This window comes from Columba livia, chromosome 1, assembly GCF_036013475.1.
Source record: "Columba livia isolate bColLiv1 breed racing homer chromosome 1, bColLiv1.pat.W.v2, whole genome shotgun sequence".
NCBI lineage: Eukaryota > Metazoa > Chordata > Aves > Columbiformes > Columbidae > Columba > Columba livia.
In genome coordinates this window covers 211,413,076-211,430,728 of record NC_088602.1, presented here as the reverse complement: position 1 = coordinate 211,430,728, position 17,653 = coordinate 211,413,076, and the positions used below count along the sequence as shown (strand labels likewise).

At 53.3% G+C, this 17,653-nt stretch overlaps 1 protein-coding gene and 1 long non-coding RNA gene across 3 annotated transcripts in view; one reads left to right on the top strand and one right to left on the bottom strand.

Annotated features, from left to right (window-relative positions):
- Nucleotides 1-10,100, bottom strand: part of PPP6R2 (protein phosphatase 6 regulatory subunit 2) — a 93,630-nt gene extending 83,530 nt beyond the window's left edge. The window contains exon 1 of one of the 2 annotated variants that reach the window (XM_065049422.1): nt 9,873-10,100. The gene's annotated coding sequence lies outside the window, so the exon portion shown is untranslated. Of the gene's footprint in view, nt 1-9,001; nt 9,225-9,872 lie in introns of those variants that run through there. The other variant, XM_065049423.1, reaches the window with a different exon arrangement.
- A 2,130-nt stretch (nt 10,101-12,230) lies between these two features.
- Nucleotides 12,231-15,852, top strand: LOC135578269 (uncharacterized). The gene is made up of 3 exons (XR_010469750.1): nt 12,231-13,080; nt 13,501-13,885; nt 13,972-15,852. It is a non-coding gene; the product is annotated as an uncharacterized LOC135578269 (long non-coding RNA).
- The last annotated feature ends 1,801 nt before the right edge of the window (nt 15,853-17,653 follow it).

Below are 17,653 nucleotides of genomic sequence, written 5' to 3'. Positions count from 1 at the left end.
GACTGCTTACTGCACCTTGTTTAAGCAATACATGATTTTTTCCTGGATCACCACAGTTAAACTCTTCAGAAACAATCATTATTATTTAGATTATTACTTGAGGAGCGAGCCGCTGGTGTTCACTGGGGCACACAAACGGCATCTTTCACAAAACCCACTTTGCCATAGTCATTTACCGCATTGATCGCTGGATGCTGCGCACACAGAATAAGGCAATTTTACTAGAGAAACATCATTCCGCTCAGACTATTAGAGAGTGAAGCAGCAACATCTGCAAACTCAAGTTTCCTGTTGTGCTTTACCAGATGAAGAGCTGTAGTTTCAGGTACCCCTGTCTTATCGGCACCGCAATGGCCTCAGATGAGCAAGAACAACTGCCTGCAACCCTTAATGGCCCTTTACAGCAGTTCAAAGCTCCAAACCCACTCCTGTGGCTCCATCTACGCTTCCTGCATGCTGCAGTCCTTACCAGAATATTCCGACATTGTGCCATTCTACCAACCAGACCGTATGGACACAAGGCAGATATTGCTTCACCAAAACCGTGACAAACCAGTGCTCTAAACTGGATATTAAACAACAGATCCCTTTGCATTTTCTTCACCTTTCAGGACATCCTAGAGACACAGTCCAAGAGAAACCTCACATATGCCAAGGCACTGCCAGCCTGTTTGCCTTGCATGGCGCCATTTACACTGGATTTATATCTTGAAGGGAAAACAAGTATGTGGAATTTTCAGACCCACCCTCTGGAGTTCAACAGGAGTTCATCCTGGACAGGTAAACCCTACAGCTCGGGTCGCTCCTGACATCACAGACCAGAATGACGCAATGGTGATGTCAGGCCACAGCGTGCCATGTATTTCAACTTGCACTGCTGGAAAAAAAGGTGGTTTCCGTTTCCGTGTGGTATTAGCAGAAAAAACCAGTCACGTGGATCACCCCACAATGTGGTTGGGAGCAGAGCTGCAGAACTGGCTGAGCCACAGAGCAGGGGGACAGCAGGGCCACGGAACGGGGGCGCGCAGGGCCAGCAGGGCCACGGAACGGGGCGAGCAGGGCCAGCAGGGCCACGGAACGGGGCGCGCAGGGCCACGGAACGGGGGCGCGCAGGGCCACGGAACGGGGGCGCGCAGGGCCAGCAGGAACAGCTTCAATGCATCTCCAACACTGGCGTTAGGCACAAATTCTAAGACACTGTTCACACTGTAACTAAATAGCCTTAATCATAATCCAAAACACAGATAAAAAGCACAGAATCTGTAACAAGAAGGTGAAGATTTCAAATGACTGAAAGGGATGACACTTATTTTCAAAGTTTAATAAAGAAACTTTGGGAAAATAAATGAACACCAAGCTTGCACAACAGATCGCCAGTAAGTGCTGTGGATCTCCAGAAATACCTCAGAGAACACAGGTCCCGATGGTCAAGGGAGCAGAGGATCATCTCAGCAAACACCTCTGATCCCACACAACGCCAGTTCCCGCTTGCTTGGTTGCTACTCAACATTCAGCTCCCAGGAGTCATGGTAAGATATTAATTGGTATAGAACACCCCAAGTCTATTTGAACACTTCCCAAGTCAGAACTCCAGTTCCAAGCCAAGCAGACTCCGAGCAACAGAAACGTCAGCCCCATCACTACAGACACGTTCTCTGCAGTGCTGAGAGCACCGGCACCAACCCCACAGGAACACCCGGCACCAACCCCACGGGAACACCCGGCACCAACCCCACGGGAACACCCGGCACCAACCCCACGGGAACACCCGGCACCAAATCCCTAAGAACACCCGGCACCAAATCCCTAAGAACACCCGGCACCAACCCCACAGGAACACCCGGCACCAAATCCCTAAGAACACCCGGCACCAACCCCACAGGAACACCCGGCACCAAATCCCTAAGAACACCCGGCACCAAATCCCTAAGAACACCCGGCACCAAATCCCTAAGAACACCCGGCACCTCAAGGGCCTCCCAAGCAACTTGGCTGGAGTGAAGTATCTCCCAGCTCATTTCTAACCCGACCTCTCCACCCATGAGGAACACCTTTCTAAGGTGAGTGGTTCTTTTTGCTTCCTATGAAGCCTGCAAGTAAGGTGTGCTTTTTTCTCCTCAGCTGGAAGACGCTATAGTGACATTTTATATAGCATTTCTGTTGCTCCTGTATCCGAAGGGCAGGATAAAGGCCCGTGTGCCATACGGCGCTGTGCAGACACCAGCGCAGGGTCTGCGTGCGGAGCAGAACCACGTACCGAAAGCCAGTGCGGGACTACGGGAATATAACGTGCCGAAGAACAAGAGAAAACGCAGGAAAGGCTTCTCTCCGTTCCACCAACGTACTCCCAGTGCGTTAAGGGGGCGTTAAGCATCACACACGGACAAACCTTTTCCCCTCTTACTTAAACAGGTGAAACACCCACACAAACTCTTGGCCTGATCAACATCCCTAACACCAAGCTTCACAAGTTCTATACACACCAAAAATCATCAACGAGAAATACTTTAGAATTCCACAGGTATCATCAGACTTCCCCTTGCTGTTTTTTATAAAATACACCAGTATGGGGTTTCACCTTTTCTGCCCTGCTATTTTCTTTAATCACATACCTCAGAATTGTCCCTAACGCTAACACACAGAATATTTTGCCATTTTGAGGCACAGCATCCATTCCTATAGCTATATAATCCTGCCCATGTCACTTGGGCTCATGACTGCAGCGAGATGGCTCCAGACAGCCCTTCCAGCAGCACTGCCCGGTCTCCTCCGTCGCTTCCCCAGGACTCTGAACCGCTCACTCCACAGGAACGGCAGCGGCCTCCCTGCAGCAAGACCAGCCCCTCTTCCGCAGCACTTCAACACCCAGCTCACCAGAAGCTGGTTTCTTTTCATCACCGGCCTTTGAGATCCTCCTGTTTCTCCAAACACTAAGTCCGGTGTTTGGTTGTTAGTGATTTGGTGAAGCTTCTGCTTTTCCCAAAATAATATCTCCATGACCGGGGCACAGTCCAGCAGCTCTAACAACAATCCGCGGTTATGCAACCACGTCGCTCTCGCATGACAAAGTTCGCCTGTGACTACCAGGTGATTCAGTTTCACTTCCCAGTTCCTTGTAAAAGCTCCCGCATATATGTAAACCCCAAGCAGACACTCAATATTTTTACTAGCTGCTCTCTTCTAGGACTAAAAACAATTCGACAGTTTTGTTCTTGGGAACTGCACCGCTTCATTACAATGTTTTCTGCCAGGTATTTGAGAAAACAGCCCTTATAAGTTCACTTCAATTAAGTAAAACCATTTCACTCATGCAAACTAAAGTGGAAGCGGTGAGGACTCTGTGCAAAACACGCCACTCTCTACCAGCACTGCTATTGAAAACGGAGGGGAAAAACAGGACAGTGCATGAAAGCGGCCACACTGAAAGCACTACAGATATTGACGCTAATTAACAGTTCTTTTAGAGGGACTACAGTCAGCTAAGAGAGATACGACAGAAGAAACACGAAAAACAGAAGTACTGACATTAGCTGCCTGTTTTGTAAGAGGAAACAGTGGGTACAGTGTAACATCAATGAAATCGAATATGCATTTATTCCTGGCACCGCAGCCCTAAAACATTACGCGCCTTCCTGCAAAATCTGGCATCCCTTTGTGGTTTTGTAAACTACCCTGCTCCTCCGGCCTTGAGTCTTCACAAAACTCAGACACACCAAACAGTCTCTACGCCTGGTCATAATTAAATAGACTTTAGAGACAGCACAAGGAAAAAACTCTATATTTACATTTCCTAGAACAGTGATAAACTCCTTTTCAGCCCAGGATCCTCCCCATGCCAAGCGCTGAGGAAACACGGACAAATCCTGCGTTCTGCAGCAGGAGCAGCGATCTTCCCAACCCAAGCTCGGCAGGCAGCACCCCGAGCAGCTGCCCCTCTGGTGCTGCAGCACAGCCGGGAAAACCAACCTGCTGCTCACGCACACCACTGAAAACTGCAGTCTGCTTGTTGTAGCAGTCTTAAATCGACTACTATATGATTCTGAATCATTTATAGGCACTGCTTTCGAACCTCTCAGCCAGCGATGAAAGAGGGAGAAGATTCATCAAACAGTGCTAAGGGCCCAGCACACTGCAGAACACACCCAGTGGCCTTCACCTGGAATGGAACCAGGGTGAGGAGGGGACACCCCCCCAGAGCAGGAGGGGACACCCCCCCACCCCAGAGCAGGAGGGGACACACCCCCCCAGAGCAGGAGGGGACACACCCCCCCAGAGCAGGAGGGGACACCCCCCCCCCCCCAGAGCAGGAGGGGACACCCCCCCCCCCCCAGAGCAGGAGGGGACACCCCCCCACCCCAGAGCAGGAGGGGACAACCCCCCCCAGAGCAGGAGGGGACACACCCCCCCCCCCCCCCAGAGCAGGACGGGACACACACCCCACCCCCCCCCCCCCCAGAGCAGGAGGGGACACACCCCCCACCCAGAGCAGGAGGTCCCCACAGAACCTCTGCCGAGCGTCCTGCACCAGGAGCTGCCTCCCGGAACGTTCAGGTATTTATGCTCTGGATGACTAATGTGAATTAGTCAGCCAGACTCCCCGTGCAGCAGGAGAGAAATGAGCACTTGTACAGCAAAACTCTGCTCTATTTCAGACTTTTGCACCAAGAGAAAATAAGCATCTGTTTCCCTCCGTTGACTAAAAAAGGAATCCTGAACGGGTTCCTCGGATGTAGGCATGTGCACCAGAGATAACGTGTGTGAACTCTGGGGAGAGGGCTCCAGCCCCTGGAACGTGAAGGCAGGGTCTGAAACACAGTGCTGGGGGCAAAGAAAGGCTTAGAAAGTCATGATGAAAATTAAAAAAAGTGGATATAGCATGGAGCCGGTAATGTTAAAAAGCAATATAAAAGCAGTATAATAAGGACTGGGAGAATGAAGAAGTAGTAAAAAACAACTGAGCACTAAGAAAAACAATATTTCATATTAAAAAAAAAAAGGATGAGATGCAATAGAACTAAGCTGGAATGATCATTTAGTATTTTCTAATTTGTTAAGTAGAGTGCTGACTGAGCATCTGCTGCCCATTAATCGGGTACTCAGGAGCTGAGGTCCTGGGACTGAGCATGACCTGAATATTTCATTCTAGGCTTAGTTTGACTGAATCTAGTGCAGAATCCCGGCTTTTGTCACCAGTACCACCCCTGCAGCCCCACCATTCCCAACCCGGCTCACTGTCCGGCCCAGGCTCCAGCAGCGGAGCTCATCTGTTCCCACCCGCCTGCTCAGCCAAATAAAGCAGCAGCAGATGAAGAGGGGAAGGGGAGGAAGGCCTGGGACCATGGGACAAACCAGCAACACCTTGCGCTGCAAACCTGGATTAGTTAAACTGAACCCCACCCTATTTAAATCCAGCTCTTTTCACTGCTCCCTTCCCGGCTCACACGTTCCCGCGTCCTCCCTTGTGTCACCGCCGCTTGTGCAACTCCACAAGGAGCTGATCCAGCCGAGAACCCCCCGAGCAAGGGACATCCAGGGACTGCACCACATGGTGACACAAATATTAATGCCAACACATGGCAACCTGGAGCGGGGCCCGCGGATGTCGCTGTGGAACTGCAGCCTTGGTCCTCCAGCTCGGGCCGTGAGGAGACAGCTTCAACCTGCTAGTTCAGAGTCTCAATTGTCCTTCTGAAAAAAAGAACTCTGTCTTGCCATAAAATCACCCATCAGGTGGCACACCAGAGGATCTTCTGAGAGAAGAAAAGTAAACAGCTAAAGAAATGTGACCTTTCTCACGCCACCCTGCTGCACATCGAAGGAAGAAGCTGAAACAATCTGGAGGTTCTGCAAGACTATGAGGAATGAAAAGAAAGAAATTGCTACGCAGAAGAGAATCCAAGTCGCTTATCACCAAATGTCAAGGCATACCCGTCACACGTTTTCTCAGCTAACAGGATTCAGTCTAGCAGAAAAAACCAAAGACAAAACCGAAACTGAACTATCTTGTGTTGCATTTCCCTCTTCCTCCCAGCCGGCTGCAGCGCCCAGGAGCTGCTCCGCTCCGCGGCGCCGCGGCTCGCTGTCCTGCTCCCGGCAGCAGCGCCAGGCCCCGCGCTGCTGCTCCTGCTCCTAATTCTGCCAAACAACATCAGATTCAAAGTGACTTCATGGTCATCAGTGCCAGTGCCGGCCACAGCGCTCAACAGCAGCAAACTGCCGAACTGAAACAAAATATATATTAAAAAAAGACAAGTACCATAGGCATTCCGGAAAGAGCAGCAGAGAGATTTGCCAACTGAACACAAACCTTGAATTCAACCGATCAATATTTCTGGAAAGTTTACTTTGCAAACCACGCAATTGCCTACAAGGACAAGAGCTAGTGAAGGGTTCTGAGTTTGCCTCAGTAAGGAAACAGTTCTGAGCTCTGCCCGTTTGGCTGATCTAACTTCTTGAACTTTGCCATTTCACCGCCACGGTATTTTCTCACGCCTTCCGGTTCCCCTGCTGTCCAGATGAGACCGAGTCCTTAAGCGCAGGACACGGACAGAAGGGTAAGAAACGCGGGATCTGCGACATGGTGACACGAAGAGGCCCCCGCAGAGCTCCCAACCCTGCACGGGACACAAAACGGGCAGAAACGGGGAAAAGAGATCCCGAGAGGGAGCATGACCAGCGCGGCTCAAGAGCTGCGGAGCTGCCACGCTGCGTGGCGGTTCTACCTTCCCTCCTGCCCGGCCGCTCAGCTCCCGCTGCCGACAGCCCTTCCCATCCCTCCATCCCGCAGAACCCCCTGCCAAAGACCACGATCCCAGGCAGGCTCCAGGCATTGCCACGCAGCCATTTATTACTGCAGCCACTTGCGCTGCCTCAGTTTATCGAGGGCTAAATGGCATTAACAAGCAAAAAATGGCATTAACAAATGGCATTAACAAGCCAGTGATGTCAAATTTCCCATTTGCAGACCTGACCCGAATTCCACAACAATCCGAGCTTTTTCAGCCTGAGATTTTGAACCTTGGCTATGAAAGCTTAGTCTCCCGAGATAAACAATATTTATTTGCCCCCACACCAGACTTAACACACAGGTAAAAACAGCCAAGGCATGTAATAATAATGTCAATATTGGTTATTGCACCGCTGGCTGGTTGAGCTGCTCAAAACAAGGAGGAGAAAAGTCCATCACGGGGGAGGGGAGGATGGTGGGAGGAACACAGCGAGAGGGAAAGAGAAAATCGCAATTAAAGAAACAAGCGCCCTAGAAACATGACAGCAGCCAGAAAAGACAACAGACTTTTGCTTCTAATAATATTGAATCAAAGAAGACACTTAAGTTCCTTTGTTGCTCCTCCTGGTCACACAGAGGCCACATTCTTTCCCTGAGCCTTATATAAACCCACCGACATCCGCAGATTTTCCATGAAAAGGAGGTAACAAAGTCAAACCCACTCCCGGCCCACAAAGCATAATTGAGACCAGAAACGTGTTACCCTATAAATAGGGCTGGGAGTGAACTGTGGCTCCATATCTGACTGCTTGGCCGACATCGCTCATTAACACAGCCTATTAGCTCTGCTCTCCCCAATCAGCTTCTCAATAATTTCACACCCAGCAAAACAAGATCTCCCACAAACATCCCTCCCTGTAAAGTTCTGAAGTTCTGTCAACCCCTCAGCTGCTGCTTCGCTCTCAACCCACTGACCTCACCCCTTTTCCCCGTGACATTTACACCCCAGTTTCCCAGTTCTTCTTGTCGTTCTACTATTGCCTCAGAAACTTTTACTATAACAAAATACTCTTCCATTTCTTGGCATTCCAGTCTGCCCGTTTTTATGGCTGAGCTTATAACACTGTTGTAGCTCTTGCCCTTCAGGCACCAACACTTCAGACTCCAAGCCGCGGTGTTAAGAAAACATCCTACTCGATGATGTCTCTGAAGTCATTTTCCCCAACATATAATCTACAGCTTTTACACTTACACTTGCGCACACCTTATTATCAGAAACACGGGCTAAGAAAGCTCGTCCCGCTCCTCAACGTCAAGGGATTTGCTGTATCCCCAGCACAGCAAAAGAGGCTGTGCCGCTCCCGACAGCGACCTGGAGCCTTCTGAAAACCATGTACAGACTGATGATGCTCACTAGGAAAAACAACAAACAGACAAACCTCCAAAGGCAAGATTTTACAGACAGCTTTCTCTCTGCTATTCATTTTGACAGCCTCCAACTCCTGACCTATGAACCCAAGGAATCCAGCCCGTCCCTCCGCCAAGACGGGCGGCAGAGGGTTCGGGAGGATGCTCTGGTGCCCCACGCCGCCCCCACAACAAACGCTCCCCGGCCTGAGGTTCGCAGGAGGCTCCCCCTGCCCGGCACCGCTCACCGCAGCCCCAGCTCTTCCCACACACCGCTGCAGCACCACCGATTTCCAGCATTTCCAGACAGGACATTGCCCTCGGTCCCCGAATTTGCAACGCGATACCAAGAAAGTACAAAAGTCACCAGAAATGCGTCTGCAGATCGAACAAAGCAAGCTTTCAATTTCAGAGCATTTTGTTCTTATCCAACCCTCAGTCATCTGCTCCCAAGCACGTTTATTGGGGTCACTCAAACCTGTAGAGATCATTACGTGACACTACCGCCCATTCCAAAACGCAGCTTTGCTTACCGTGCTGTCACCATTGGTTGCTATGGAAATCGCTATACTACCATCCACCAGGTTTTTTTTACCGCTCATGTATTCTGGTGGCCTGTTTGCTTTTAAGTGTCGGAGCAATAAGAGAAACCATCCACGTTTATTCTCCCATCATTCTCAGAACAGCGCTCCATCACAAAAACCTGCCGGGGAGCGCTGACATGTTTGGCCTCAAACGTGCAGCCCCGCGCAGGACCGGAATCACAACTTTCTCGGGTGTTTTGAGGGCAAAAAGAAAGGACATTAAGAAAACAAGCTTCAGTTTTTAAAACACTAACTTTTAAGTGGGAGATGATGTGAAAAATACCTCAGATGCCTTCAAGCTCTCAGTTTCTCTTTTTCACTTCCTAGTTTGTTTTTTGTGAGTGGCGTGAATCGCGGCCTTCCTACGCGGGAGGGAGCCGGCGCTGGCTTGTCAAGCGGGCACTTTGGCGAGGTGACCCGGCGGGGCCACCCAGCAGCTCCCAGCCCCGCTCAGCACAGCGGTGCCCGGACGCCGATCCGCCCCGCCCGCCGGGCCCCCAGCAGCCTGACCCCCGGCCCTGCCACCGCCCCCGCTTCGGCAGCGCAGCCAAACAGCTGCCCAGGCGTGCGGCGCCACAGCCTGGACCCCCGCGAGCCCCCCAAAAACAAACAGAAAAAAGCAAAAAAAAAGAAACCTGTGACACGTGCAGAAAGTCTGATGGAGCCCGGAGAGGCCCGGGGCGGCCCGGCGGCGCAGGGCCGGGACCCGCGAGCGGAGCTCTGCGAGCAGGGGGCGGCACGGCCGGAACCGGCGGCTCCGGGCTGAGGAAAAACGACAAAATAACAAGCTAAAAAACAAGCCCGAGGCCGGCGGCGCGGCCCTGCGGCCCCAGCAGCGCTCCGGGCGCGGCGAGCGGCTCCTCCGGCCGCGGGGAGCGGCTCCTCGGGCGCTCCGGGGCGGGCCGGGGGTGTCGGGGCCGGGGCCGCCGCGGAGGCCGGGCGGGGGGGCGGCCAGGCCTCGCACCGCCCCCGCGGCCCTGGGCCCGCCGCCCCGGCCCCGCGCAGGAAGGCGGAAGCGGCCGCGGGGGACGCAGCCCGCGGCCCGGCCAAGCCCGCTGGCAGCCCCGCTTCGGCCCCGGCGCGGCGGCGGGAGGGCGGGCGGGCGGCGCTGACAGCTCGGCGGCGCGGGCGGCGGGCTCGGCCGCGGGTCTCACCTGCTGACGGTGCGGGGCTGCCCTCCGCCCCGCGGCGGGGCGGCTGGCGCGCTGCCTGGCTGCGAGGGCCGGCGGCCCGGCGGGCATGGGCCGCGGCCGAGGCGGGGCGCGGCGGCCGGGGCTGCGCTGACAGCGGGCGGCGAGGTGCGGGTGCGGAGCTCCGGCTGCCTCCAAAATGGCGGCGGCCCCGCTGCTGCCCAGCGCCGCGCGGGGGGGCGGGAGGGCGGGGCCGGGCGGGGTGGGCGGGGCCGGGGGCGGGAAGGGGCGGGGCAGGTGGGGCGGCCGCAGCCTCGGCGGCGGGGTTGGGGACAAGGGGGCGGGTCGCAGCCTGCGGAGGCTCTGGGCGGCTCTGGGGGGCGGGCGGGCAGGCTCCCGCGGGAGACACAGCCCCAGCAGGCCACCGGGGGGGACATGGGGACAGCGGGAGCTCTTCTGTGGTCGCTGCGTTTAAGTAAATGGACACAGAAGCGGCGGGAGAGGGAACGTCCTTGTGATCCCCGGGCAGCTGCGGTGGGGGCGGCCCTGGGGTCGCCCGGGAGGAACCCCAGAGTCCCGGCCCCCCAGCTGTCACTGCTGCGGGAGCTGTGCAGGTCCCAGCCCCACCTGCTCACGCAGGGTCCCCGAGCAGATCACACAGGATCCCAGGGGGTGCAATGGCTCACAGAAGGAGACTCCACACCCGCTCTGGGCAGCCTGGGCCAGGCTCTGGCACCTCCCAGCAAACAAGTGTCTGCTCATGTTCACATGGAGCCTCCTGTGTTTCAGTCTGTGCCCGGTGCCCCTCACCCTGGCCTTGGGCACCACTGAACAGAGTCTGCTCCATCTGACACCACCCTGACATATTGACCATTGATCACATCCCTCTCAGCTTCTCTTCTCCGCTCAGCAGCCCCAGCTCTCTCAGCCTTTCCTGGGCACAAAGATGCTCCAGACCCCTCAGCACCTTCGTGTCCCTCCCTGGACTCTCTGCAGTGACTCCTTGTCCTTCTGGAACTGGGGAGCCCAGCACTGGCCCAGTTCTGCAGATGGGGCCTCCCAGGGCAGAGCAGCGGGGAGGAACAACCTCCCTGACCTGCTGCCCACACTCTTCCTCACACCCCAGGTACCACTGGCCACCGGGCACAGCGCTGGCTCGTGTCACCCTGTTGTCCCCAGCACTCCAGGTCCTGCTTCCAGCAGCTCAGCCCCGGGCTGTGCTGGAGGCGCTGGAGACCAGCACTGTTGTGGGGCTGGGGGGTGAACGCGGGGGTGACACAGTCCCCCGTGTCCTGGGAGGTGGGGATGGGTGTGGAGGGGAAAGAAGAGGAGGAAAAGAGGAGAAGAAGGAGAAAGGGACAAGCCAAGGGACAGATGGGAATAGTACCGGGATATCTCTTAGTCATGCTGCTGCTGGGTTCAGTAGATTTCCTGATTGCCTTGCCCAGATTTGTCTGCATCCCTCAGTAGACTGCTTTTAATTGCCAGCACCACACAGGAACCCAATAGGAACCCATCCAATTCTGCTCTTAATTCCAAAGTGAGCTCCTGCCCTTAGATTTACCACTGCGTCTTGTCTTCTTCGCTAGGCTTAGTTAGGCCTTGGCTCTGCAAAGAGTAATACACGTGGTTAAAATTTAACGTGGACATCTCTGCTTCAGAACCCGTGGACAGATCTGCCGTTGGAGCGCAAACGCGCCCAGTGGATGGAGCTGAGAACAAGGGAAAATGGGGGAATTTCCACCAAGGCATGGGGAAAAAATCAACGGTTTTATACCACCCTGTATAAACACTATGGGGTTTGGGGGTTTTGCCACAGAAACGCCACCAAAAAATTCACCTGTAACTAAATGGCCCAAAGTTCTAGATTATGCTTGTTTTTTACTATAAGGGCTTGAAGGGAAGGGCTCCAAGACTTTTAATGGTACCCAGGCTGGTAATTAACACTTTGCTGGCCATTAAGAAGGAAAAAATAGTACAACCTCAGAAGTTTCATTTCTCTGTTTTGCCTCCTGGAGGGTAATGAGCTTATAAAGCATTTTTGTGGCATGTTGTGGCTTCTGGGGACACGCCGCCACCTACCCAAGCAAATTCTGCAGCAAGACCTGGACAGGCTGGAGAGCTGGGTGGGCAAAAATTCAATGAAATAGAACAAGGGCAAGTGTAGAGTCTTGAATCTGGGCAGGAACAACCCCAGGTTCCAGTGTAAGTTGGGGAATGACCTATTAGAGAGCAGTGTAGGGGAAAGGGACCTGGGGGTCCTGGGGACAGCAGGATGACCATGAGCCAGCACTGGGCCCTTGTGGCCAGGAAGGCCAATGGTACCTGGGGTGAGTTAGAAGGGGGTGGTCAGTAGGTCAGAGAGGTTCTCCTGCCCCTCTGCTCTGCCCTGGGGAGACCACATCTGGAATATTGTGTCCAGCTGTGGCCCCTCAGTTCCAGCAGGACAGGGAACTGCTGCAGAGAGTCCAGCGCAGCCACCAAGATGCTGGAGGGAGTGGAGCATCTCCCGTGTGAGGAAAGGCTGAGGGAGCTGGGGCTCTGGAGCTGGACAAGAGGAGACTGAGGGGGGACTCATTCCTGGGGATCAATATGGAAAGGGGGAGTGTCAGGAGGATGGAGCCAGGCTCTTCTGGTGACAACCAGGGACAGGACAAGGGGCAATGGGTGCAAACTGGAACACAGGAGGTTCCACTTGACTATGAGAAGCAACTTGTTGGGGGTGAGGGTGGCAGAGCCTGGCCCAGGCTGCCCAGGGGGTTGTGGAGTCTCCTTCTGTGCAGACATTCCAACCCGCCTGGACACCTTCCTGTGTAACCTCATCTGGGTGTTCCTGCTCCATGGGGGGATTGCACTGGGTGAGCTCTCGAGGTCCCTTCCAGTCCCTGACACTGTGATTCGGTGGTTCTGTGTCAGCCCCCCCCATGCGCACCCCGTGCAGAGGGGCCGGGCGCAGGCCCTGCCTTCTCCAGCAGGTTTCCAGAGCACCGCTTCTGGAACAGCCTCCTCTTCTCCAGCTCTACGAAACACACTGAACCCCAGCGTACCGTGGGGGCTGCCAGCTCGCCTCCCCACCAGGACGCAGGACCAGGAACAGGGATTGCTGCTCCAGCGCCCAAAATAACCCACGGGGCCGAGCCCCGGGTTGTTTTACGAGGGCAGGTATATTCTGCGCACAAACCACCCGTCTCTTCTGCGGCTCCTCGTGCTGACATGCAGGTGCTGAATGCAGGTACGACCTCTTGCATGTTCAAACAGAAAAATCAGCGTTTTGCCTACTCATGCACATATGAAAATTTGGTAATTTGGGGTTTCACATCCCCTGCTGTTGTTAAAATCCACACCGGCATGCAAGTACGGAAAAATATTATCATGATATTGTCCTCTCGCCGATGTTTCAGCTTTCCTAAACAGGAAGGAGCGGATAATTTAGTGTCCTTCCTCCAACAGTTTTAGCATTTCCAGGGCAATTGTTTATTGAAATTCATGCTGTCCACATCCAGTCCAATGTGTACTTACAAACACGCATCTCCAGTGATCTTATGATTATTTAGTTTCCAATAGAGTGAAAATCCATTCAGAACAGTACTGCCTCTCTCACAGTTTGACAGTCAATTTCCTAAGGATTTTTTACTGTTTTGTGCCAGTACAGTGGTTTCACCAGGTTACAAAAACGTGACTTGACTTCTAAATCCTAACGCCTGTGAATAAGGAGAAGAAACAGCTTTGCTGTTTACGAAGTGTTTTCTCTCAGCCTGGTTTCCCCACCAATTGCCTTGAACGTCACTCAGAATGAACAGAAAGGAGTAAGGTACAAACGTGCCGGCTCCGCTTGAATTAACAGCAACTCAGGCGCTGGGATGGAGCCGCTGTCCCGGCTGGTGACCTCGGCTCTCCGTGTCTCGGAGTGGGATGAGGCAGCTGAGTGTGACACCTGAAGTCGACCCTCCTGCCATCGCACCCCGTCCAAAAGTCTCGCGGAAGCTCAGCCGCAAGGTCCCCAAGATGGCAAAGTTGTCACCGTGCCAGTTTGTCATGTACGTATTGTTGACACCAACAAGAATGGATACGGACAATTTAGAAACAATCCCGCTTGTGTAACATGTAAAACTCATTCTCACAGGTGCTGGAAGGGCACGGGAAGGTTTCCCAACGCGGTGTTCCCCGCACAGCTGCAGACCCGTCCCGGACGTCGCAGATTCAGACTAACGCTGCAGTTCCAGACTAACACCGTGGATTTAGACTAACGTCACGGTTCCAGACTAACACCGTGGTTTCAGACTAATGCCGCGGTTCCAGACTAACGCCACGCCCCAGCCCAGCGGTTGGCCCGGCTTCCGTGGGGTTTGCACCCCCATCATTAGCGTGTGTAATTGCATCTTCGTCCTGCATATGCAAATTTGCAGCCTTTGGCCTGCCAGGCTGGTGAACACGCTCTCACTTTCTTTCTTAGCATCGAGCATGTGTTTCCCGTCGGTTCCAAATGAACCAAAACGATGTCGTTAACATACGGCTCTGAACTTGAAAAGCTGCTGCTCTTCCACTCCACTCCATTTACACATCAAGCAGCCAGGGCATTAAATCGCGTTTGTTGTGTGACTTGCTGTACTGCCAGCTAGCCAGGGTTCCTTCGTGTCTTTGAAGCGCTGAACCCTGTTCTAAGGAAGTTTTGATTCGGAGCTTGAAGTTTGGCGAAAGAGCATGAAAACCAGAGCTTTTGTCAGACACCCGAGGATCGCTGCAGCGAAGACGTGGGCAGAGCGCGGATCCTCGTGTCTCCAGACCCACCGCCCAACGAGCGTTTCGGGTTTCAGCTCCCCGGCTCTGCAGCCGGAGGAATGAGCCTGAGCCTTACTAAGCCTCACACCTAGAGCGGGCTTAGGTGCACATTTTGCTAGGAGACTGCACGCCCAGAAATAGGATGTGGATGATCAAGAATGCTGGGCTCTATTCTTGGCTTCGAAATGAAGTGTGATCTGGTGCCTGGAGGAGATGTTATATCAGGATCGCCAAGCTGCAGTTTTGACAGTAATTCTGAGAAACACTGACGGGAGGGGGGAAAAGTCTTAGCTCGTCCTACTGGAGTCACAAGCTCTTTTCCTAAATATAATTTGTGTATTGGGCTTTCCAAACCCCGAGAATTATATTTGGCTGCTTTTTGGAGTACGTTATAAGTCCTTGTTCACATAACAAAGCTCTGAAGTGCACGGAATATAAACAGCAACCAGAAGCGAGGCCGGCGAGCTGACATTTCTTGGCTTACAGCATATTGCACGTTCCTCTGGTCTGCAGGGTATTTATGTTTCTCCTCTTGTCTGGGGAATATTATCCTGACTGGCATTGCAAGAGGAAAGGCAGGCGAACTAAAGCCGAATGCAAAATATCCTGCAAAATCTGGTAGGCCGGTTGCTCTTGAGAGCTCTGATGCAGAAGATAATTATAGATGAAAGTGTAGCAACCGCTGTGGTTGAGGTTGCGAAATGCTGTATTTACCGGGGTTGCTTAGGAGCCGTGCAAACGCGCCGCCGTGCCTGCGCAGCGCGGCGGCTCCGGCGGGGCCGCGGCTTCGGGGAGGGTCGGAGCTGCCGCTTGCTCCGGTTCTGCAGGACCTTTGTTGCCCAAATATGGCCCAGCGGCACGGCGGCGCTCCAGCGGCTGCGAATCGCGGGCCTGGGATGAGCCGTTTGGTGAGACGAAGGCTCAGAAGGCCCAGCCCTCCACGCGGAGCACATCTAAATGCTGCTCTTTTGGAGAAAATACCCTCTTGAAGCTTTCCCTGCAGAAATCCGGAGGAGCACAGGACCAGCAGCCCCTCGCAGAAGGGCTGCAGAGCCAGATACCCATCAGGACTCAGAGTCTGCTTTTGTTTCAAGGCAAGCTGAGGAAATTAATTATACAAGCTTTTGTGTTTAGACAACATTAAACCAAAACCACCCTGGGGCATGTCCTCGGCTTGTGTAAATCGTCAGGAGGTATCAAAGTAAAGATCAAATGCCCGGCCTTCCCTCAGATATCCTGTGTGTGTTGTGGCGCGGCAGCCACACGCGGGCAGAAGTTGTTTCCCAAACAACAGCAGCGATACCACGGTTGGGCCAGGGATGCGGTGGGACCATCGCATGCTGTGCTGACCAGCAGCATCCTCTTGGGGTTCATTTCTTTTACACTTGATTACCTTGACATCCTGTTTCTTCACACTTAAGCCGCACACTCCCCTTGTTGGGATGATATTGCACCTTGCTCAGCGTGGCCATGGCCCATTATTAGTGTGCTGAGGCGCTACACCGACACCAATAATAAATTGTAATATTGACTGCTAAGTAATATCGATTATTATTTACTATAGGCTCTCAGCATGCTGTATCTAAAGAGTACGCTCCATGACTTGTTTGATATTAACGTTGTGTCCGGCCATAGAGCTGTTGCAATACGGACACGTGAGGACGAGCTCTTTGGTCTTCCTGTTGTCGAGGACTTTCCTCAGCAGCCAGTTTTGCCACCGCGACCGTGTGAAGCGTTGCTGAGGTCTCTGCAGACGAGACACGTCTGCTTGGGTCCTGCTTACAACCTCAGAAAACCCTAAAGCGGCTTAATTTCTTAATAAATGTGTAGGACAAGTTATCAAAGAAAACAAGCAAAAAATCCAAGCGTTGTCATAGCTGATTCTTGACAGAGAAGGGGCGTGATGAAAACATAAGGAAAATAACCTGAATACAAAATACTGGACCTTTTTCGCCCCATAATCCTTTGTCCCATCATACAAATCACCTTTAATCTGGTTCCAAGGGGTGTATGATACATCTGGTTTCACTGCAGCCACACACACGTTGCTGGCTTGCCAAGCAGAAGAAAATTTACAGGGAATCAAGAGGGTAATAAAAGTATGTACAACATCTGAGAAGTATCAGAACAATAGCTGGCAGACTTAAAACAATATCGAAGCCCACACCTTTCCTCTGAACGGGGATGTCTCGGAGGCACGGGCTCAGCGCACAGCCGAGATCCCAGGTCTCTCTTCTCAGAGACAATTTCCGAGGGTCAAACCACGGGACAGGCAAGTACTGGAATCCTAAAACCAGGTTTCAGTCTATCAGTGTGTTGGACATACAGCCAGAAGACAGAAATTCTATAGTGCTGAAAGGATCTAATCATTAATAAGGCAAATCATAGAAATGTAGACAATTCTGTTGGTTTGGGCAGAATTGCCCCCAGTTTGTACCTTCGTGATGCAGTTTATCTAAGAAGCACACAGAAGCGTGTGCATCTTTTCCCCAAAATCAGGCATCGAATCTTTGCGTTTCGGTCCAACAAAGGGGCTTTATGGCCAAGCTCCCGCGGCTGAGGTGAGGACTGGGGTGACCCCCCATGTGAGCGCGAATGGGGAGTGGGAACGGGGAGTGTGAACAGGGGGTGTGAACGGGCTTCTCCAGCGCAAACTGGGCAGAGACGGCTCTGGCGGGTCAGCGCGAGCCCGGCGAGGTCGGTGCTGCTGGATCCCCCTCCTCCTCACGCCCTCTGTCACTGCAGCCCCGTGGCTGAACCCGCTGACTGGAACACAGGAGGTTCCATTTAAATATGAGGAGAAACTTGTTGGGGTGAGGGTGGCAGAGCCTGGCCCAGGCTGCCCAGGGGGGTTGTGGAGTCTCCTTCTGTGCAGACATTCCAACCCGCCTGGACACCTTCCTGTGTAACCTCATCTGGGTGTTCCTGCTCCATGGGGGATTGCACTGGATGAGCTTTCCAGGGCCCTTCAACCCCTCACATTCTGTGACCCGTAGCCTGGCAATAAATGAGCAAAAAAAGACGAG